This window comes from Giraffa tippelskirchi, chromosome 11 (assembly GCF_054371585.1).
Source record: "Giraffa tippelskirchi isolate mGirTip1 chromosome 11, T2T-mGirTip1v1.2.pri, whole genome shotgun sequence".
NCBI classification, from domain to species: domain Eukaryota; kingdom Metazoa; phylum Chordata; class Mammalia; order Artiodactyla; family Giraffidae; genus Giraffa; species Giraffa tippelskirchi.
Window position 1 is genome coordinate 53,122,346 of NC_137285.1, and position 24,508 is coordinate 53,146,853.

General features: G+C 37.5%; 1 protein-coding gene across 8 annotated transcripts in view; it reads right to left on the reverse strand.

The window, feature by feature from the left end:
• INPP4B (inositol polyphosphate-4-phosphatase type II B) overlaps positions 1-24,508 on the reverse strand; it is an 802,877-nt gene that overhangs the window by 648,136 nt on the left and 130,233 nt on the right. For 4 of the 8 annotated variants that reach the window (XM_081543596.1, XM_081543565.1, XM_081543580.1 and 1 more), the window contains one exon: positions 13,887-13,949. The gene's annotated coding sequence lies outside the window, so the exon portion shown is untranslated. Of the gene's footprint in view, positions 1-13,886; positions 13,950-20,079; positions 20,165-24,508 lie in introns of those variants that run through there. The other 4 variants (XM_081543598.1, XM_081543595.1, XM_081543592.1 and 1 more) reach the window with 3 other exon arrangements.

Consider the following 24,508-nt stretch of genomic DNA (forward strand, 5'->3'; position numbering starts at 1 on the left):
GTGTGGATTACAACAAACTGTGAAAAATTCTTCAAGAGATGGGAATACCATACCACCTTACCCGCCTCCTGAGAAATCTGTACAACCCTGAGGGATGGGATGGGGAGGGAAGTGGGAGACAGGTTCAGGATGGGGGACCATGTATACCCATGGCTGATTTATGTCAATGTACGGCAAAAACCACTATAATATTGTAAAGTAATTAGCCTCCAATTGAAATAAATTAATTAATTTTTTTTAAAAAGAAGCAACAGTTAGAACCAGACATGGAACAACAGACTGGCTCCAAATTGGGAAAGGAATATGTCAAGGGTATATATTGTCACCCCGCTTATTTAGCTTATATGCAGAGTAGATCATGCGAAATGCCAGGCTGGATAAAGCACAAGCTGGAATCAAGATTGCCAGGAGAAATATCAATAACTTCAGATATGCAGATGACAAAACACTTATGGCAGAAAGCAAAGAGGAACTAAGAGCCTCTTGATGAAAGTGAAAGAGGAGAGTGAAAAAGCTGAATTAAAACTCAGCTTCAAAAAGTGACGATCATGGCATCCGGTCCCCTCACTTCATGGCAAATAGATGGGAAAACAGTGGAAACAGTGACACTTTATTTTTTGGACTCCAAAATCACTGCAGATGGTGAGTGCAGCCATGAAATTAAAGACGCTTGCTCCTTGGAAGAAAAGCTATGACAAACCTAGACAGCATATTAAGAATCAGAGACATTATTTTGCCAACAAAGATCCATCTAGTCAAAGCTATGGTTTTTCCAGTAGTCATGTAGGGATGTGAGAGTTGGATCATAAAGAAGACTGAGCACCAAATCATTGATTCTTTTGAACTGTGGTGTTGGAGAAGACTCTTGAGAGTCCTTTAGACTGCAAGGAGATCCAACCAGTCCATCCTAAAGGAAGTCAGTCCTGAATATTCATTAGAAGTATTGATGCTGAAGCTAAAGTTCCAACACTTTGGGTACCTGATGCAAAGAGATGACTCATTTGAAAAGACCTTGATGCTGGGAAAGATTGAAGGCACAAGGAAAAGGGGACGACAGAGGATGAGATGGCTGGATGGCATCACCAACTCAATGGACATGAGTTTGAGCAAGCTCTGTGAGATGGTGAAGGACAGGGAGGCCTGGTATACTGCAGTACATGGGGTCACAGAGTCGGACATGACTGACTGACTAAACAACAAAAACAACTAGGAAGCCATTAAAACTTATTGAAAGAAGGAATGACTATCATCAGTCATGTATTCTTCTTTTGATGGTAGGTAGGCTGAGTACATAAGGCTCTGTAGCTCTCCTACACTATTCTATGCAATATCCTATGTATAATACAATTTTTAATAGGGCTTTTCATCATCAAGCAAAAAATAAGAGACATATATAGGAGACTGTCTGAAATTCACAACCAGGCTTTCATCTTGTATTGACAATGTTCCTGCTGGTTAACCCTATAAGATGCAGATAGCGTCACACTGGCCTGATTGAACAGATAATAAAAATGTCCTAGAAATGCTACTTTGGGGTCCTTTTTTATTTGCTTCATCAGACATACCATCAATTCTGTTAGCCTAAAGGATGGTAAAGATAGCTCATTTCCCTTCCTTTATTTCCCAACAATAGCTCTTAAATGCATAATGAAAGGAGAAAAATTATTAATAAAATTTTCCCTTGAATTAAAACCAAACCACAACTTTAGTTTTTGTTGTTATTGTTGAATTTATTACTATAGCATTTTAAAATATATTTGCCCCTGTAAAAACACTAACTAACCCATTAAGAATTTCTACCTATTAATAAATAACTACATCTTCCTTCCATTAGGGAAACAAAAAAATGTCAACTTGATCAACTTAATATTCTCTCTACTCTTCTAATTTTTCCAATTTAATTTTCACAAGCTCACAATAATTCACTTAGGCATTACTATTATCCCCAGTGAACAAATGAGAATTTGAGGCCTAACAGACAAGAAAGCTTGTTCAAGATCACTCAGATATCAGGTAGAAGCATTGTGATTTGACTCTAGAACCTAAGGCATGGAAGAAGATGTAGAGTATAAGATAGAGGATATAATATCTTGAGAAATGTGATTGACTAAGGGAAAGGTAAGAGCTGTTACTAGGCTTTGGGCTTGGGCGACTAGGTAAATAATGGTTCTTCCAATGGTCTACAGGAGGAAGAGGTTTAGAGTACAAGTTTGTAAGATCAATTTTTGATATAAGTTTGAAAGTAGGAATGTATTTTGAAGCTTAAAATGAGTGCCCTGGGCTGGAGATACAAATGTGGAACTTGAGAGCTGTTAGAAACCAAAATCCTAGAGGGCAATCAGTTCACCCAGGAAGAAGTCACTACATTTGGTAAAGAGAAGAAGAAGAAAAAAAAAAAAAAAAAACTAGCTATCTGAGAAAAAAGAATTTTACTGGAATGAGAGATTGAATGAAAGATTATTCCAGGTCAAAGAGTGAATATAGTGAGAAAGCAAAAAGAGTGATAGGATCTACTATTCTGAGAAACGGTTATTTGCAAAGGGGAAGGAAGTGACTGAACACTATCCGGAAGTCACAGGGGCTAGTGAAATTCTCTTCAGCAAATCATCTACCTTTTGATGCCTTCTAAAATCGACCTTCCTAGAAACAAAGCTCTGAAAGCCTCATGTCCCAGAAAAGACCTTGTAGGTGGTTGACTGTCATCTGACTCCCCAGGAAGCCTCCTGAAATAGCCCTCTTTAGCCAACACTTCGTGCTTCCCAGGTGGTGGTAGCGGGAAAGAATACTCCTGCCAATGCCCGAGACACAAGAGACTCGGGTTTGATCCCTGGGTTGGGAAGATTCCCTGGAGGAGTAAATTCACTCCAGTATTTCTTACCTGGGAAATCCTATAGACAGAGGAGCCTGGTGGGCCACTCTATGGAGTCACAAAGACTCAGACACAACTGAGCACATGTGCGTGCGCACACACACACACAGTATGGATGGAGGGATGCCAATGGCGACAGTGTTACTCACAGCCAGGAACTCTTGTGTTCTAAAGCAAGCCCTCTTAGGAATTCATGGTTTCTTCTAAAGCAACATTTCACAAAGGGTGCTTCCTTGAAACCTAGCCTCTGGGTGGAATGAGTATTACACAAAAGGATACTAAAGTAGAAAAGGTTCTATGGTCCACTAACTGGAGGAAATGCTGGGTTAAACAAAGTTAAACAGGTTTCTTTATAGCAGGATTTTCAGAGACTGATATTCTAATGTGTGTCATAAAACTACAGGAGGGAGATATAAAATTCAGCATTTTCCAAAATCACCTGATCATAGAACTTGATGTTTTCCCATAGGATCAATGCTAGTGGAGGTTATTTCAGGCAATGTGACCGACTGATCAGAGATCAAAATCAACACCATTTTAATTGTACCATGTACCATCTCATTAAGCAGCTATGTTTACTTCAGTCTACCTCAGTTTCAGCACTCTCCTCACACGATGACATTAATTCAGCCACAGTCCCTTTTATAATGGGAATAGAACCTTGCTTGAGAGCTGAAGCATTTGCTTTCCCTTCTGAAGAACTAAATTCTATGAACTCTGTAATAAAACTAGGATTAGGGCATATGGTACATTTCATTTCATAGTCCTGTGTGACTGACTACATAAGATAGAGCTGATGAATAAACTTGTTGATTGTTGGTATTATTTCCCTGCTTCTTTTTTTTTTTTTTTCTTTTATAGCTTGCAAGCTCAGTTGTTACCAGGAAAATCAATAAACAAGCTTTCAAGAAAAATTACACCTAGGGAGAAGAAAGGCCCTTTTGCTTGGAAGTTATTCTTTTTATTTTCTAAGGCAGAAATATCCACTCCACAACCAGAGTTTACTTTCAAGTCAACAGAAGCCCTGTGTGCTCAATGAGGACTCTCTGCTGGGAGAACACGGCCCTCAAGTATTTTCAGAGCAGTATCTTTTGTTACTAGGATAACTTCTGTGAATTGCATTGTTCTGAAAGTCAGGCAGGACTAAGGAAAGAAAACTAATGTAGCCAAGAAAATAAACCATTATCCGCAAGTCCAGGGCCTAGAAAAGAATGCAGGACAGGCTACAAAAGGCAGACTTTTTCTGTGAATGTAAATGAAACACAACCCTGTTAACTAGAGCAGAAGTTCTCATGTCTAACCAATTAGAGCAGAACCATTGAAAAGAACATAGTAAGATGATGGAAATGTTCTACAACTTTGCACCATTCAGTACGTTAGCCAGAAACATGAGAGAACTCGGCCAAGATTAGCAAAAACCCACAGCTGACTTTCCAGCAGAGAACATGAGCAATCCCAGCTGAGACCATGGTAAACCACCCATATAATCTGCATACCCGTGCCAATGAGTTTTGCTCATTAAGTGTTCGTTCCACAGTAATAATGACAAAACTGACACAGAGGTAACAGTACACCCTAATGCTTCATATTGTGTTTAGAACAGTGCCTGACATCAAATAAGCAGTCAATAAATATTTGCTATTATTATTATCCATAATTTGCCAGCATTCCCAGATTGGGTTTCCCAGCTTCCCGAAGAAAATGAGATGTCTACCACAAGTTTCATGAGAGATACAGAGAATGCTGATTGATCAAATTTTTAGCCATTTTAATAAATTAGCAAGAAAAGTATCAAAAGTTAAGTATATTATAGTAATGTAAAGTTATTTATTTCCATCTCAGTGAAAGGATAATCCATGATCTTCTAAAGCCCTTCACACATCCTGTACTGCTATATCTGAAGTATGCCCAGCTAGCATATCACCAATCAGATCAAATATCAAACTTCTTCCATGAAAAATAGACAGTAATAATTTTGTTGCATGATTAATTGTTGATGTTATGATATTTACATCAGGTCAAAAGTTAGGGTGAGAAATGTTATCTGTCCTAGTATTTTTGGACCAAATACTTCTATGTCTGATGCCACTTTCAACTGTGGATTTTAAAAGAATAAATGCATTAGCTCCAAGAAAACATTATTATACACCTTATTTTTACAAAAATTGGGGAAACACATGACTGTGAGGTTCGCCGCTCTGACTGGTGTGTGTGTGTGGATGGTGTGTGGGTGGGGGGTGGGGGGTGCTTCCATGGCCACTCTTCTCTGTCTGCACTTTCTCTTTCCAGTAAGTCATTCATTCATTTAAACAGCTTCAAGTAAAACTCCATCTCAGGTTATAACTTCTCTTTTGAACTTAACGCATTTCCGTTTCTAATTGATTTTTGCACTTGGATGTTCTGCTATGTCCTCGTCTTCAATTAAATGGGGATCCATTGCCTCCCTGGACATTACGCATCAAATGTGTGTATGGTGTTATGTGATCATTCAAGGTAAGTAAATCTCCTAATTCAGTTCTTTGTACATAACAAAAGCAGAAATGAAAGATAACCTTGCTATTATTCTTGCTCTCCATTTTAGTTTTGTTTGGCCGTGCTGCATGGCATGTGGGGTCCTAGTTCCCTGACCAGGTTTCAAACCCAACCCCTGCATCAGAAGTGCAGAGTCCTAACCACTGGATTGCCAGGGAAGTCCCTTCAATTTTGTCTTCATAATAACCCTTGGTATGGCTATGGCAAGTATTATTATCTTACTTTTTGATGAGGAAAATAATATACCAAGTTGTACAGATCATCAAATATAAAAATATTGACAGGTGGGCAGGTAAAACTGCAAATATATGCCAATGAGATTAATAATCATTGTATGAAAAATGATAAGTATTCAGACTAAATTTTATGGAAGCAAATTTTGAGACTGACTTGATAGAGTTGATATATAGTAGCTAATACGTATTAGCACTTACTATGTGTGAGTAATTATTATAAGTAAATATTAATATGCTAAGTTAATATTAACATTAACTCAATTATTTAAGTATCCTTTCATAGTTTTGTAGAAGAAACCAATATGAGATCTCCCATGGGTTAAACAGCCTGCATTAGGTCAGGCAGCAACAAGCTAATAAATCACCTATCTGGGATTTGAATGCAGACCAGACCAGCTGGCTCCTGAGAAGTGCCCCTACTACATTCTTCTCTCTGAAATTAATAAGAAGTTGGGAGCGGAGAAAAATGTAAGAGCAAATACAAAGTCATTCAGGTAGAAATAAGTCAATCATACACAGGCCTGGGTTCAAGCAGGTTGCATGGGCTAGGAGACCACATCTGGAAGAGGAATCGGATAGAAAGGAGATTGGAAGAATCTGGGATGCTCCAGCAGCGAAGTGGTCCTTCTTTTGTTTTTAAACAGCTTTATTCTATGCATTTATTTATTGGCCTCACAGAGTGGTGGCATGCAAGACCTTATTTCCTCAACCAAGGATTGAACCCATACCCCTGGCACTGGGAGCACGGAGCCTTAACCACTGGACTGCCAGGGAAGTCCTGAAGTGGTCTTTGAAGGTCAGGCTCAGTTGTTTGGGTTTCTGGAACCGTCCAAAGGGAACCTGACCTTCTGTCTGCTTTAACTTGATCTGTGACAACGCGCAGGCAAATGAACACGCTGAGGAGAAACGCACCAGCAGCCCTGGAAGAGGGGGGGTCAGTTTCTTAATCTGGAGCTGTAACAGTCTGCATGAAACTGTCAGTATCTCTACCTCAAAAGACTGCACATACATCTGAGTCACTGAACTATTCCCAAAGGTGAAGAAAGGTGAAGACAGATGCCCCAGTCACACGCCAGCCCTGACTCCCTGATGGAGGGGTAAGTACTGCAAGTGCAGAATGTACCCTAATGGTGGAGCAAGCCGTGTGCTTCCGCACCAGGTTCAATGTTGAGAGTGCTTTAACTGAACATCTGGCTAATAACATACCTTCCATATATCACACTTACTCACTGCACCTACTCCATGTGAAGAAATGTCATGGGTCAAGTAACAGCAGCATGACTTCATATGCTTGCCCCATCGCCTACAAGCATAACTAAAGAGTAACAGCCACACGCTTGGGGGAAAACCTTGGTTAAGTCTTTTTCACTGGTAGTTCTAAAACAGGAATGCAAAAAACAAGAAACTTGCTGATAATCTCTTAAACCAATAATTCTCCAATATAACAACTTCAATATGAAAGGAATTATTTCCTTAGCCTATGGACTAGTCGAGTTAGCCCCCTCACTGAACCAACTAAAGCAATCTTAGAAGTGATAAGGGTGTACCATCTACATTGTATTTTCTTTGGTAAAACTGGCTTAGGAAAGGAAATGTTTTCACAATTCTCTTTTCCAACTTTTGCTAAGGTGTTTTTTAAAATGCTCTGAAAGCAGAATTTTTCCAAAAGAGTTGTTCCAAATGGGAACAACTCTACCTTTTTCATAATCATTTAAAAAATCTGCTTCATGCTTGGTCAACTCATAGCCAATCACCTAAGACTGAATTTCAACTGATAACTAAAATTCAACAGATTAGTCTGAATCTTCCTGGAAATGTGAATCTGATTTCACCAAACAATAACGTCATTATTTAAAATAATGAATATGTAATAGTATCTATTGAACACTGGCCCATACTATAATTTATAATTAATGGCTGGAAAAAAGAATATTTGTGATACTGTAAACTGCTACCTTAAGGATTCAACTATCATATGTATTATAATTCATGAAAAATAGCATATAGCATTCTTTTCATATTTCTAGATTGTCTTCTTTGTCAACTCGTGAGCAAACACCCATAATACTCTTTGGCATCTATCAAAATGTTCTGAGTATCTTGCAATAAAAGAGCACAGATCCAGGAAAGTTTAGACATTACTAAGGAAACAGTGCACAGATGTGGATGCTGAAAAATTAATACCACACCATCTTCTGACAGGTTGTAGCTCCAAAAATGCTTCTACAAAAACAGAATGAAACATGCCAGAGCACAAATACCCATGCCATCATAGCATAAATGAATCATAAGGCATTAAAGCAGAAATTTCAAGCTCTGGCATCAGGTCCAATTTCTGACAAATTCCTCAGCCTCACACATGTTTCTTCATGCCATCTTGTTCGTTGAGAGAATTCTAGAAGCAAAAGTAACCTGCGCAAGTATCATATGTTGATGCATATAGATGTAATCTAGAAAAATGGTACTGATGAACCTATTTGCAGGGCAGGAATAGAAATGTAGATGTAGAGAATGAACTCATGGGCACAGTGGGTAAAGGAAAGGGTGGGGCAAATTGCAAGAATAGCACTGACTTATATCACGTGTAAACCAGATAACTAGTGGGAAGCTGCTGTGTAGCACAGGGAACTCAGCCTGGTGCTTTCTGATGACCTAGAGGGCTGGGATGAGGGGAAGAGGGAGGCTCAAAAGGGAGGGCATGTGTGTGTGTGTGTATGTGTGTATCTGATTCATGCTGTTGTACAGCAGAAACCAATACAACATTGTAAAGCAATTATCTTCCAATTAAAAACACATAAAGAAAAAAGAAAAAAAAGTAACTTGTCACATGTGAACAAAAACCAGTTGAAAAATAATGTCTAAATATTAATAATGTTTGATCTTCCTCATATCTCAAAATATTTTTTAAACTTACAAAATGAGTATTTACTATTCTCAGATATTCTAATAAGGTACCAATTTTGTTACAATTGAAGGCCACAGGAACCCTAGGAGGTTGCTGCTGACATCTAGTGGCATGATTCTTAAATGTTTTAAAAACATACATCCAGAGAAAGAAAGGGACAAACATACTCATACATGAAAAAACAAAATAACAAGAAAGAGAAAATGTTAGTTGCTCAGTCATGTCCGACTCTTTGCGACGCCATGGACTACAGCCAACCAGACTCCTCTGCCCATGGAATTCTCCAGGTAAGAATACTGGAGTGGATTTCCAATTCATTCATCAAATCAGTGAACACAGTAGATAAATATTAAGTTGATTGAGGTGGCAAATTATAACTTTTTTCCCAATTGATTTTGATGTAAGATATGCAATAGGTAGTGTCCTTATAGACCAGTGTTTTGCTCTTAGGCAAAACTGCCTTCATTGAGTAGCTTGGGTTCGAGTTTTCCCCAATGGCATGTGCAAAGTGGCACAGAGCCAACGGGTAATTGAATTGGGCAACCTCTGAATTAGGCAACCTCCCTTTGATGAAGGAAATGTGTTTCAATAGTTGAAAATTATTTGCTTTATAAATTATAATATTTGATTTTATATTTTATTCACATTGAAAAGATATCATAAAGGGAGAGGAAGTTCTTAAGTTAGTCCTAATTAACATAAAACATCGCTAATAAATTATAATCCTCATAGTACAAAGGAATCTTTTAGCCTTTTTTTCTTAACTAGAGGGTAATTGCTTTACAATGTTATGTTAGTTTCTGCTGTACAACAACATGAATCAGCTACGCATATACCCCTCCCTCTTGAACCTCTTTTTAAATATTCCTTCAATGGGTATCTTAGAGATGCAAGGATCTCACTCGTTCAAAGCCTGTCTACTTCACTCACAAGTGGGAGTAGAAGTGGGTAACAGAAGAACCTTCTTTCACAATCACACCAAAGGAAAAGAAAGTCTCATGTCAGTGTGTCCCTTTACACACAAAAAAAGTTGTACCATGTACATATCCATACATACATAAATATGTGCACACAAGGGAGCGATTATATAGCAATATTCGTAAATCAGTGACCATGTGACAGATAGTGTATCTAGGTTACTTGACGGAGTAAATATGGTTTAAAGAAGAGAAATAGCAGTAGTATGATGAGGAATCCAGAAGGCCCCATAAGGAGCAGGTCTAAGGCTATGCAGGCTTTGGAATAAGGAAGAAAGAAGACTGGGCATTTCAAATGGAGTTTCCAGCATAAGAAAAGACAAGAATGTTTAGGGTATATAGCGGAGGAAGAGAGAAACAATCACAGTAAGAAACACAGGTGGGGAAACAATACAAGAATGTGAACATTAGTACAAGACAATTCTGTGGCTTCTATAGGGCTTCCCTGGGGGCTCAGCAGTAAAGAATCCACCTGCCAATGCAGGAGACATGGGTTTCATCCCTGAGTTGGGAAGATCCCTCAGAGAAGGAAATGGCAACCCATTCCAGTATTCTTGCCTGAAAAACCCCATGGACAGAGGAGCCTGGTGGGCTTCAGTCCATGGGGTTGCAAAGAGTTGGACATGACTTAGCAACTAAACAGTAACAACAAATGGCTTCTATATGATTATTCCATTAACACTATACATGGGAGTTTTCTTTAGTTATAAAAGATTGAGTATCTACTGAATTTAATTCTCAGAAGAGTAAAGAGTACCAAGGACTTTAGCAAATAATGAAACTCATTTTTAAGAAAAGGCAAATTCATAGAAATTATCATCTCTTCCTTATGTAAATTCACCTTTCAGAATTACTTTTTAATCACTTCTCCATGAAGGTGTTCAATGATTTATTTTTTGACTTTCAGTTTAAGTTCTCTTTGGGAGATGACTGTCTGATGTTATAGTTCTATTTCTGTAAAGCACTGTGTCTATTGTCCATGCATTAGTCAAAACATCACGACAATTACATCACTACTTTCATCACACATATAGAGGTATTTTGAACTCTCATTGTGATTCATGGCCCTTAACTGATTGATCAACCTGCAAATCTGATGCTTTACTTGCCACTGTTACTTAACAGTAGTTTGCAATAAATAATATAAAATATAATTGTAATAAACTCTTAAAATATCAAAAGAATTTTATCCTTTAAAAAATGTCAATATATATTATATCTACAGAATGTTCTATTCTACAGCCAATAATAATAGACCACAATGAAACCAATCTCTAAGCAATATATTTATCACTTATTTCCTAGTGCCCTGCTGCTGCTTCTGCTGCTAAGTCACCTCAGTCGTGTCCGATTCTGTGAGACCCCATAGATGGCGGAGCATAAATAATGCTGTACACTAGCCTTATGATAGTTTATTTTTGATTCTCAAAAAATGCATTTATATTAAGCCAAGATTTCAGCCTATTTATAGACAATAGAGTACATCAAAAAATTGCTGAGTGCTTAATATCCCATTTCACTTTCCCATAAGGAAGTTAAATGTATACGAGACTAACATTTAATATTCCTACATAATATAAATAAATTATAAGCATCAAATTTTCCTAACTGAAACTCAGTCTATTTCTATATAAACTTGTTTAAAATGGAACAGAATAACAGTCTTTATTTTTGTGCATAATCTTACTAGGTACAGAGAAGGATATTTTAACCTGACTAGGTAAAGTTGCCTTTATTTGAGAATTAAGAACATTGTAACCAACAGACATCGGAGACTTTACATAATAAAAACACTACGTGAAATGTTATTTTTAAACCCTTTTTTTAAAAAGCCAAATGTAGAACTTTCAGGTATCTGCACACACAAAAGTGCCTGCTAGCCAATAGATTGCTCTCCAAGCCCCATTGCCAGAGTTAATGGTACTCAAAATGAGTGTGTTAGTCATCACACGCAACTGAGAAAAGCTGAATGGTCCCATTTGTCCAAAAATACCAGCTTTACTAATATGCCTTGAACTTCTACTATTTAAACATTGAAATTGAAATGCATATATCCCATTTAGGATAATAGAGACAGAGCATCAGAACATTACCAGTCTTTGCCTTATTAACAGGAATTTTTTATGAAGTTGCAAACACCCCTATTTCAATGGGTCCAAAGGACCAACCTAGTGAGGCGATGACATGAACACCATTTCTCCCACCCCAGTTTCTCCTTCGCACCCCACTCCCAACCTCCACACAAACACCAGTATCCTACAGCATAACCTCTTTGGGAGCATTATCAGAGCAAAGCACTTGGACTGCCAACATACAGAACTGGTCCAATTTTATTTGCACGTTGGGAAGAAGCAAATTTTGTTACTCCAGGTACACAATGCCGGACATTCTGCCACATTAATGGGAATTTCCCTCCTTCACCTTGCCTCTTTATTACATTCAGTTTGAAGTAAGTTTATCCCTATCTTAAATAAATGAAATAAAAGTCTAATAAGATTGAATGTATTAGTATTACATACCTCTGGAAAAAAGAAACATTTCACATGAGTGCATCCTGGGTAGTCTGTGCATCCTCTCTTCATCCTTACTTTCATTGTAAAGGGCATGGACCCTTGACCCTCTTCATTATCTCCACCTCAGTGTGTTTCCTTCTCTGTCTTTACTGTGTCATCTTCCACCAATGCCCTCTCAATCAGCAGTTTTCTAACATCCATCTCGCTATGCTTATATCACAGTGCTCAGCTTCAACCACTTCTATATTCTGTCTAGATATCGGCTTTTATTATAATGCTCTTCTTGAGGAGTCACAGTTAATATTTTTGATAAAGCAAACCTTCAACTGATTTCATTAGCCATTAAAAAATACCTTACCGTTTGATTTAACATTTTAGTATAGAGTGCCTACAATCGCAAATCCCCATTAGAGGAGAGAAGTTATTTCCTTGAAGAGTTTATGCCTCCCTTGAAGCATTAACTAAAGCCAGAAATAAATAGAAACACCCCAGTTTGTAATTCAAACTAGCAATTTATTTTTGCTCCACTGCAAATTAAAGTTCAGAGCCTAGTTTTCTGCTGATGTCCATTCAATTCAAAGGCTTCTTTTGTTTCAGCACTCATTTTTTGTAGGAATTCATCAATTTGTCAAAAACAGAACCCAATTGGTTCCAATTAGTATGCAGCCTATTATACATTTCAACAAATCCAGTATGTGTATTCATATATGTAAAGTGACATCATTATCTTCACAGTTATATAAGTAGATAATATTGATAGATGGCTTTAGTTCCCATCATAAGTCTAACCTTCTAGGAACTTTCTACTAAAAACTCTTTTGAGGCAGCAGCTTTATTCATGAAACATACATTTTATATCTGCATCTATGCTCTGCTTTGTTTACACATAAATGTCATTAGAATATTTGCATGAGCGTGCACATTCTAGGGCCCACGTATGTAAATAAATCACACTCAGCTGGAAAATTTAGCAACTAAACATGCAATCTGTTGAGTATAATCAGGCATGCTATTCAACAACTGCATGATATAATTCAGTCTTTCCAAAGAAAATATATGCTTTGTGTAAGAGTGTCTCCATCAAACTCGAAGTTTTTCCAGGAATTCGTACTAAAATTTTTTTGCCTATTCAAGAAACAATATATAAACCACCTGACAAATGCTTAAATAAAAAGAAAAGCTTATAAAAAATTTACTAATTCTCTCATTGTCTATTATTTGCAAATATGATACACTAATTGGAGTTATTTCCAAACAAATAGAGTACAACAGCAGTCCCCAACCTCTTTGGCACCAGGGACCAAAGATTTTGTGGGAGACAAGTTTTCCCATGGATGGGGGGAGTGGTTTGGGGATGATTCGAGTGCATTATATTTATTGTGCTCATATGAGAATCTAATGCGGCCACTCATCTGACAGGAAGAGGAGCTCAGGCAGTAATGCGAGTGATGGGGAACAACTTTGCTACTTTGCCCACCACTTACCTCCTGCTGTGCAGCCTGGTTCCAAACAGGCCATAGACCAGTATCTGTCCATGGCCCAGGGTTTGGGGACCCCTGGAGTACAATCTTCTAGTCAAGATCCTATCTACCCATTTAAACAAATGCAAGTATAGTGTCAGAAAATTAATCATTATCCACAACACTTTAAGCTAATATATATTTTAAAATTTACCGTCTACTTCCTCAATATGATGATCATCGAAAATCATTCCTTCTACTTTTCAGATAATGATTTACTTTTCTGATTGATTATCCAATAGCTAAAACTAGGAATCAAGAAAAAACCAACTAGTTGAATGCATCGGAGTTAAACAGACTGAAAAAATATATATCACTTCAAAATAAGCATTACCTTGGTCTGATTTTTCATGAAGTATAGCAAATCTCTTGCCAGGCAATACCATTTCTTTGGGTTCTGTGGGCAAAAAGAAAAGAGATTAATAAAAACAACCTTTCTTTTCACTCTATAAATGCTTAAAGAAGATTTATTAGTAATAAAGGTCAAAGAAGAAAATCATTTAACAAAATATTCAGCTTCATTCAGCAGCTGCCTTGGGAACCACTTGCTTTAAATGCCAAATAATTTCCCCAAAGGTCCCCTCTCCCCTGCAGCTGAGAGCATGGGTGACTGCCGCAGATCCTCAGCCCTGTTTTCTCTGCCTCTCTCTCTTTTCTCACATGAGAACAAGACCAGCACTCCAGCAAGGAAAAGCAATAGCTTCAATCATTTCAAAAGATAAGATGTAATCCATGTTGAGACGGAACATTTACTTGGAATATAACAGACTGAAATGGAATTTGCAATTATCTAAACTTAGTTTCCTCCCTCCCCTAAAAGCCCTAAAAGGAAGGCTTTTAAAATGTTCACACAAGTTTGGGTGTTTTCCTATTATGCCTTTCCACAAAAATGATAAAACGAGATATTGTTGTGATGACTCAGTAAATAATTGCAGATTGCCCTCCTTATGAGCCGCAATTTCAGGGTTTTTCTATGCTGCTCCAAGAAGGAAAGTACTTGATAGGAGTCAAAAGTTATGAAAATATATCTTATTCCCTCCCTTAGCATATAACCATCTTGAGGAGTGTCCCATAAAAGATTTTATTGCATCATTATCTGAATGTTCAGATTGCAGGATAAGAAACTCAAGTCTGAGCAATAGTTCTCCAAAAGGAACTGTCACATAGATAGGTAACAATTTTAAAATCTCTCCTTAAGAAAGTTATTTGAGGAAATATTAACAGTTAAAAGCAATGTTGATTAATTGACTGTAACAGTCATAGAAGAACAATCATATAATTGCAATCACCACAACATCTTACTAGCTGTGTGAACTTAGGGAAGGGAATGAAACTCTATAAATCTACTTTTCTCATCTGTAATATCAGGATGGTAATTCTTCCTACTTCGTAGAATTGATAAGATAAACAAGACAAGTACATAGAAAGGACACAGACCTAATGAATGTTAGTCAATATAATTATGAACATCATTATTACTATTATTACCACTTTTCTCCTTTTAAAAAAATCTTGCAACCCTTTTGAAAATCACTGCCCTAGTGAGCCAGGTGGTGGAATGATTACAATCATACCATACTGGATAGTTCTTAATTTGTTGATTTATTAATCAGTCAATGAGGGCAAAGGAAATAAAGAGTTGTTTTAGGACTTTGGACAGGTAAGGGAAAAAGACTAAATTGCATTTCAGGAGGATGAGTAAGCTGTCATTAAAGAATTGAAAGAATATTATGCAGTCAGGAAAGGGTCATTTAAAAAACAATCATAAAATCATATGGTATCACTTTTATGTGAAATCTAAAAAAAAATGATACAAACGGACTTATTTACAAAACAGACTGACAGAGGAAACAAATTTATGGTTATCAAAGGGGAAGGTATGGAGGGGATAAATTAGGAGTTTGAGATTAACATATACACACTGCTATATGTAAAATAAATAAACAATGACCTACTGTATAGCATAGAGAACTCTATGCAATATTCTGCAATAACCTATATGGGAAAGGAATCTAAAAGAGAATAGATATATGTATATTCACAACTAAATCACTTTGCTGTATACTGAAAAGTAACACAACATTGTAAACCAACTAAATTCCAATATAAAATAAAAATTTGAGAAAAAATAATAATCTTTAAAAAATCAGTCAGAATAACTGAACTGATGTACAATGACTGACCATCAGTCCTGTTTGGTCCACAAAATTTTTACAAGAGAGAAGGACTTGGAAAGACTGAGTCTGGCAGGCAGAGAAGTACAGATGTAAAGTTAAGATCACCTTATACAGAGTAGACACCAATCAAACACGACCAGTGTCCTTATAAGATGAGATACAAAAACACACACACAGGCAGGAGAATACCACATGAAGACAAAGACACAGAGAGAGATGGCCGTGTAACTAGGAAGGCAGAGATGTGCCTACAAGCCAAGGAATGCAAGGACTGTCGGCCACAACAGAAGCTGAGAAAGTCATGGAACAAATGACCCTCTAGCACTTTTAGGTACAACACTGCCCTACTGACTAAGTCCTATTGACTTTGGACTTCTAGCCTCCAGAACTGTAAGAGAATAAATGTTTCCTCCTCCAAGCCACCCAGATTGTGGTAATTTGTCACAGCAGCCCCAGGAAATGAATGCAGCATCTTTTGAGCCAATAAGCCTTAGGCCTTTATCCATACCCTGATCACTTGAGACTTAAAAAAAAAAAAAAAACATATTGAGTCACCAAACATAGTCTCAGTTTAGAAATTAGAATACCCAGCTACATATAGAAAGGTGACTTAAACTTTATTTTTTTATCTTTTTTTTTAATTTTTAAGGGAGTAGGGCTTCCCTGGTGACTCAGTGGTAAAGAATCTGCCTGTCAATACAGAAGACATGAATTCAATCCCTGGTCTGGGAAGATCCACATTCTGCAGAGTAACTAAACCCATGTGCCACCACAATTGAGCCTGTGTTCTAGAGCCTGGGAGCTGCAAGCACTGAAGCCCCGAGGCCCTAGAGCCTCTGCTCTGCAACAAGAGAACCCACTACAGTGAGAAGCCCGCATACCACAACTAGAAAGCAGCACCTGCTTGCCACAACTAGAGAAACGCCCACACAGGAATTAAGACCAAGCACAGCCAAAAATAAATGCACAAAATTATAATTTTTATGGGAGTATAGTTGAGGTACAATCTTGTGTTAGTTTCAGATGGACAGCAAAATGAATAAGTTACACATATACACATATCCACTCTTTCTCGGATTCTTTTCCCATATATGCCATTACAGAGTATTGAGTAGAGTTCCCTGTGCTAAAATGGCCACCCAGCTGTGCTATACATTTGGTCCTTGTTAGTTACCAGTTTTATATACGGTAGTGTGTATATGTCCATCCCAATCTTCCAATATTCCCTCCTACCCCCCGGTAACTATAAGTTTATTTTCCACATCTGTACCTCTATTTCTGTTTTGTAGATGAGTTCATGTTTACCCATTTTTAAGATCCCACATACAAGCAATATCGTACGATTTTTGTCTTTCTCTAAATTGTCTAACCTCCGTAGCTTGTTACAGTGGAAACCAACAGCCAGTGAAGAGGGCCCTCTCTTGTTTCCCGAGGTCCTTCCTCCTCAGCTAGTCAACCTTGGTTCCAAAGCCTCTGGAATATGGGAGTGGAGTGAAAGAGGGGAGCTGGGGAAAGAAGTGGTCAGTGGAGGAGGAAAGTTAACTTTCTGGTCCCTGACCTAAGAGGGCTGGTATCAACTTAAAGCTGATTTCTAACCAATGGATGCTTTTCCGGGTTCAGTGATTTATCCCCCTTCTCCAATCACTGGGGGCCTTTCTTTCATCTGTACAACCCTTGACAGGAGTCATACATCTCACTTTATCACTTATGACATCCACAACTCCAAGTGACACCTTTAGCTTCTATCTGCTGAGACCAGTTCAGCCTTGGGACAGTATTTGGGGACGGGACCCGGACAGCCTCAGGGTGGCTCTCTCACATTCAAGGCTCACCTCTGCTCCACAGGGAACTCTCCAACGACCCCCGGGAAAATGGGCTAACCCCCTTGCAGCATCTCTTGTTTGCTCTACCATGAGCTATTCACAAGCTCATCTCCTGGCCTGTAGAGTCACCAGAAATCAGCACTGTCTCTACTGCCACCTCCAAAACTTCAAGGGGTACACATTAAACTCTCACTGAGTCTCCTTGATGTATCTCTTTCTCATACTAAGAGGGGAAATGTGGGAACGCTATCCAACCTACCTCCTTGTGGACATGTCTCCTGGAGCCTCAGCTCGTACCAAAGAAATCTGCCTTTAATTTCCAGGTTCTCCACCCCTTTTGTATTAGGAACGTAGGGGTCATCTAACCAGCTTGAGGGAATTTATACAAGGTAATGTGTCTCATTTATCACTTTGGTGTCTGATAGCTATTGCCTTAAGAGTTCAAAATTTTCCAATTTTTTTTCCTGTGATATTAGTTTTAGCAATTTGAGCTTTAGAAGACCCATAGGAGAAAGCAGCTACAAATTGCAAAATATGTTTACAGGGAATGCTACTCAAAGTTCTGGGGTGACTTACATGGGAAGGAAATCTAAAAAAGGGTGGGTATATGTATACATATGACTGATTCATTTTGCTATACAGCAGAAAATAACACAACATTGTAAAGCAACTATGATCCAATAAAAAATTTAATTAAAAAAATGTCTACTGGATTTTTTTTAAAGTTTCCTGAACAGTCTGTGAATTTTACATTGTTCTTAAATATAACTTCTCCTGTTCAGTCAGGCAAAGTGTCTCATGGCTCTCATGTTCTTCTGTCCCATTTCCTTTCTCTATGTCTATTCCTTCTGCAGGTGGTTCACTTCTTTCTTTTCAGCATCTTCCAAAGTTACCACCCTACCAGATTTAATGCCAGCTTCTCCAGAAATTGATCCCCAGGTACTTTGAACTCTGCTTATTTCTTCATCATTTGATCCTGTATAGCAATTATAATAAAAGCCTATAATTTATATTGCTTTCTTGGGTTGTCTTGTGTTATCATCTCTTCCCAACTATATTTTAAGTTCCTAAAAGATTGCTAGGAACTTGCACCTCTTGTCTATTCCCTTTAGTGGTTAATTCAATATTCAGAACATGTGAAGGAGAGTCCTAATAAGTACACAGCCACTTGTATGTATTAAGTATCTATTTACAAACATAAAAAGAAGTAACTTATGTAGCATAAATATCTCACCATGTTCTTTGATAGAAATTGCATGACATCCTTATTATTGCATAAAATTTAAAGAACATTTGAACAAATATGTCAGATAGGAAAGAGGCAGAGGGAGGTAATAAATGAGAGAGATAATAGGCCATCATTTAACAAGGATGCTATTATTTTGAAATAGATCTACATTTAAGATCTTGCATTTTTCTATGTCTGACTCCACCTTTCTACCATGGGTAGCATTTTCTCTACCTAAGGATTAGGAATGTCACAAGATAAATAAAAGGGTTACCCAGGTGGTGTTAGTGGTAAAGAACCTGCCCACTAATGCAGGAGACAAAAGAGACGCGGGTTTGATCCCTGGGTCAGGAAGGTCTCCTGGAAACGGGAGTCGCTTCCCACTCCAGTATTCTTGCCTGGAGAATTCCACTGACAGAGGAGCCTGGCAGGCTACAGGCCATAGGGTCGCAAAGAGTTGGACATGACTGAAGCATCTTAGCATGAATGCATACAAGATAAAAAAAAACAAAGATGTTTAGAGTTTAACATCCAAAAAGATTTCTGGGTCTAAAGCAAGAAAACAGTATTGTATATCAAGTTTTCCTTAGAGAAAACAGGATCTTTAAGAACACAACGTTAGTTACCATTAATGCATTAGAATTCACATCTAGAGAAACAGATCACAGAGTTCTGCAATATTAAGAGCAGAGAAAATGTAGGGTATGATGTAAATGATAAGGAAAACTATCCAGGCTCAAGAGCTGTATGGAGTAGAAGGCAGAAGAGGAGGGGGTCAAACACTGAGGCATTATTTTCCTTGTCTAAGTTTAAACCCCACGTGAACATGGTCATAGGATCTTTTGGACTAACTGACTACTTTTCAGGGCACAGACTGGAGAGAATTCTGAGAAAACCAGCGTTCTGCATTAACACAACATAGAAGCAATTAGGGGGCTTTAGAGGAGGGAGAGAAATGTCTAAAGACATGAATCAGGGTTTTCCCTGGTGGCCCAATGGTTAAGACTCTGCACTTCCACTGCAGAGGGTGCCAGTTTGATTCCTGGTCAAGGGACTCAGATCCCATGTGCTGCATGGAGTGCCCCCCCAAAATTTACAAAAATTAAACAAGAAAAAGCTCCAGTATTCATCTAAAAGGGGTGCAGAGAGATAACAGAGAATGGGAGACAGTGTTTAAAGAGATAAAAAGCTCAGATTTCCTCAAAACTCATAAGAGTTGTAAAACTTAAGATTCAAGAAGCCCCAAGCCTTGAGCATGATAAATAAATAAAATAAGAAAAAAAAAAAAAAGACATGAACCTGAGACAGAATTCCATTATCCCACAACCAATGTACGGTGTCCCAGGGAGACTGAAGTTCCCAAGAACCCTGAGCAGGGGACACAGGAGTCCTAGGTGGGCATGGCCCCCATACTACACTCACCCAAAATGAGATCATAAAAGGCCCATTGTGCCCCACAGTCACAATGCCATACGGGAAGAGGAGAAAAAAAGAAAAAAAATCTGAAAGCACTGACCATTGATCCAAAGGTTGTCTGGGTCATCCACCTCCAAGAAAAAGGAACCAAAAGGTATCAGGTACGATGACATCATTTTTCAGATGAGAAAACTAAAGACCAGAGTGGCAGACATTTACTCAAGAGTATGATGCACATGAGGACTGAGCAGAAGCAATAATTGCCATTTTTATAGCATCTTCTGAAATGCTACCACATCTTCCTACATTCTCACCTGGAGTCCAGTTTTACTTTTTATTATACATATCAATTAATGCTCCTATTCAGTTAATATTTTAAAATAAAAATTTCAATTACATGTTTAAATAATAATAGAGACAGTAATTTTAAATCCATTTTATTTAGTGGGTAATGAAATAGATTTAAAATTAAAATAATAAATTTGGAGTTTGCAGGAAAAAATATTAGATAATTTAATTAGTAAATTTAGCAAGATTACTGAAGTAGGGTCACTGTACAAAAATAAAATTGTGTTACCATGTAACAAGAAACAAACCAAAAATAGGAATTATACTTTATTAAAATAGAATTAAAAACCTCACATACCTGGAATAAACCTAACAAAAGATGCCTATGATCTTTATACCAAAAACTTACCAAACATTACTTAGAGAAAACAAAGCAAACAAAAAGATTGAAAGACTCCATATAATAAGGATATCAATTCTCCCCCAATTAATCCATGAGATAGGTACATTCATAATCAAAATCCTAGTAGCTTTTTTTATTTTAAATTTTATGAGCTAAAACTTATACAGGAATGCAAAGGGCCAAGATTAGCCAAGGCGATATTAAAGAAAAAAACCCTGGAGATATCAAACTTCCTGTGAAACTTTTGCAATTAAAAGTGTGTAGTTGGTACAAAAGCAGACAAGCAGATATATAGAATGAAAGAAAGTCCAGAAATAAACCTACACAAATCATGAAAACTAATTATACAAGTAAATTATAGCAAGCTTGACAATGTGGAGCTGTGGTAAGAAGGCAACCTCTCTACTAAATCATACTGATTGAATTATATATCCATTTGTGATGAAAAGTGAATCTTAATTCCAACATACAAAAATCTGTTTCAGAAGGTTTTATATCTAAATGTAGATGATAAAACAATAAAGCTTTTAGAAGAGAATGAAGGCAATGGCAATCCACTCTAGTACTCTTGCCTGGAAAATCCCATGGACAGAGGAGCCTGGTAGGCTGCAGTCCATGGGGTCGCGAGGAGTCGGACACCACTGAGTGACTTCACTTTCACTTTTCCCTTTCATACATTGGAGAAGGAAATGGCAAACCACTCCAGTGTTGTTGCCTAGAGAATCCCAGGGACGGGGGAGCCTGGTGGGCTGCCGTCTATGGGGTCGCACAGAGTCGGATACGACTGAAGCGACTTAGCAGCAGCAGCAGCAGCAGCAGCCTTCCCTTTGGGGTAGACAATGATTCTTACAAAGCATGGAAGTGGTAACCATAAATGGAAAACACTCTAAGTTTGACTACCTTAAAATTAAGAACTTGTGTATAGAAATATCAAATAACTATGTTATGTACCAGAAACTAACATAGTTCTGTAGGTCAATAATAATTAAAAACAAAGAAACAAATTCATAGAAAAAGATCCCATTTGTGGCTACCAGAGGTGCAGCATGGGAGGAGGAATTGAATGTAGTCAAAAGGTACAGACATCCAAAGGACAGCAGCTGAAGACAGAACATTGGTGTTTTCCTGGAACACAAGCCATTTCCCATATTTTTAACATATAACATTCCTTCTCAAATTGCTCATTCATTGTTGACTTCATTTAATACAAGGGAATCTTGCATAAAATGTATGCATATTCCATTTTAAAATGTATTTGCATATCTAACAGTACATATGTTTGAGAAAAAAAGTTTAATTTGGGCTCTGTCATCCAGGAAACACCTGGAGCTGATTTTAAGTATTAAGCCTGACCTTTGACATTTTCTTTTGCAAAACTAAAACTGCTACCAACTGGATCCCTTTCTAATCTCCTCTTGCTTACTATTTTATGAAATAATTATTTCAGACAAGAAAAACACAAACAAAACAAAGGTTTAGAATTATAGGTTTTTAGAAGTGTCTGCATTTAAATTTTGGAAACAAAATATAAATATAAAAGAAGAAATAGTAAGCCAGAGAGAAAAACACCAATACAGTATACCAACACATATATATGGTATTTAGTCAATCGGTACAGATAACCCTATATGCGAGACATCGAAAGAGACACAGATAAATAGAACAGTATTATGGACTCTGTGGGAGACGGCGAGGGCGGGATGATATGGGAGAATGGCATGGAAGCATGTAAATTATCATATGTGAAACGAATCGCCAGTCCAGGTTCAATGCATGATACAGGGTGCTCGGGGCTGGTGCACCAGGATGACCCGGAGGGATGGGATGGGGAGGGAGGGGGGAGAGGGGTTCTGGAAGGGGAAAACATGTACACCCATGGTGGATTCATGTCAATGTATGGCAAAACAAATACAATATTGTAAAGTTAAAAAATAGAAAATTAACTAATTAAAAAAAAAGAATGCAATTAATACATTTATATGTGTCTGCAAGCAAAAGATAGAAAAGTCTTTTTCAACTCTGAATTATAATTATACATAATTAAGTATCAATAATGAAAACCACAAAGGTAATAATAATCAGGCCCAGGTATTTGAATGATATGTTTAATCTATGCCAGAGGAAAGGCAGAACTAAAACAGTAACAAAAAAGCTACATGCCATGTTTAAAACATACAAAAGACTGAATACTGGGAATAATTAAATTCGACCCTTTTGTTTTTTAATATTTAAACTTTTTCGCAGTTGATGAAAACTGTCTTCTGTAAATGATATACTTCAATTTCACTGATAATTTAATTTACTTAATCTTATATTTTCCCATAGGCAATTTACAAAAAATAGACTTTTTGAACATTATTTTTAAAATTCAAGTTTCAAATTAGAAGTACCGTATTATTATCATTATTGAGAATGCAAAAAAAAAAAAAACATTTAGTGTCGTCAAATATAAATCAGGCATTGTTCTGAATCACAGTCTTATACATCTAACATACACAACAATTTTAACTGCTAGGTACACTATTATCCCATTTGATAGATGATGAAACTGAAGACAGCTTGGTTATTGGAAGTTACCTGAGCCACAGAGCTAGTCAGCAAAAGCAGAATTTGAAGGCTGGTAGCTGTCACCAATCCCATTCCCTTGACTGTTTCACAGATAATGTATCTCTGATACTGAATATTTCCAGTGAGTTCCCATTACTAAACAAATATTCTATCCTTAAGGTCTTAATATTTAAATATATTAACTATTACTACAAAGCTTCTCATTGTATTCTATATGCAAGTTGTATAAAAACTTTCTGTGTATATCTTTGCCATTTTTTGAATTTTTTCATGTCTTCATTAGAATTGCAAACAAATTGTACTTTGAATTTAAAGAACTATCTCCTAAGAGTTTAAAGCAATTTGCATATATCTTGCCACTTACATTTAAACACAGATAAACATTCAGCACTTGTCTCTGAATTGAGTTTTATATATTTTATTGTATATTTTCCCATCTTTTATCTCACACTGTTACCATAGTCAAATTCTCAGACTCCAGGCTCTTTATTATCAAAGGGTGGTTCATAAACCAGCAGACTCGCCATGTCCCTAGAGCTTGTAAGAAATACAGAATGCCAGGCACCACCCTAGTCCAGTGGAAAACCAACAAGAACCTCAGGTGATTTCCAGGAATATTAAAGTTTAAGAAACTTGCTTTAGATAATATATTCTCCTAAACTGAAGGCTTCCTTAATCCATGTGTGTCTGTGTCTGTGTGTGTGACTGTGAGTGTGTGTGCATGCTCAGTCATGTCCTACTCTCTGCAACCCTATGGACTATAGCCCAGCAGGCTCCTCTGTCCATGGAATTTTCCAGGCAAAAATACTGGAGTGGGTTGCATTTCCTTCTCCAGGGGATCTTCCCAACCCAGGGATCAAACCCATCTCTCTTGGGTCTCCTGCACTAGCAGGCAGATTCTTTACCACTGTGCCACTTTTCAATCCTTGCTGCAGCTAATTCATTTCTGTAGGTTTTGTGAAAGATACTCATCAATTTTACTACTAAGTGTTTTGGTCTGTTAAAATTATTACTGAAGGCTTCACTATCTCTATCACCTTTATTGCCTGCAGT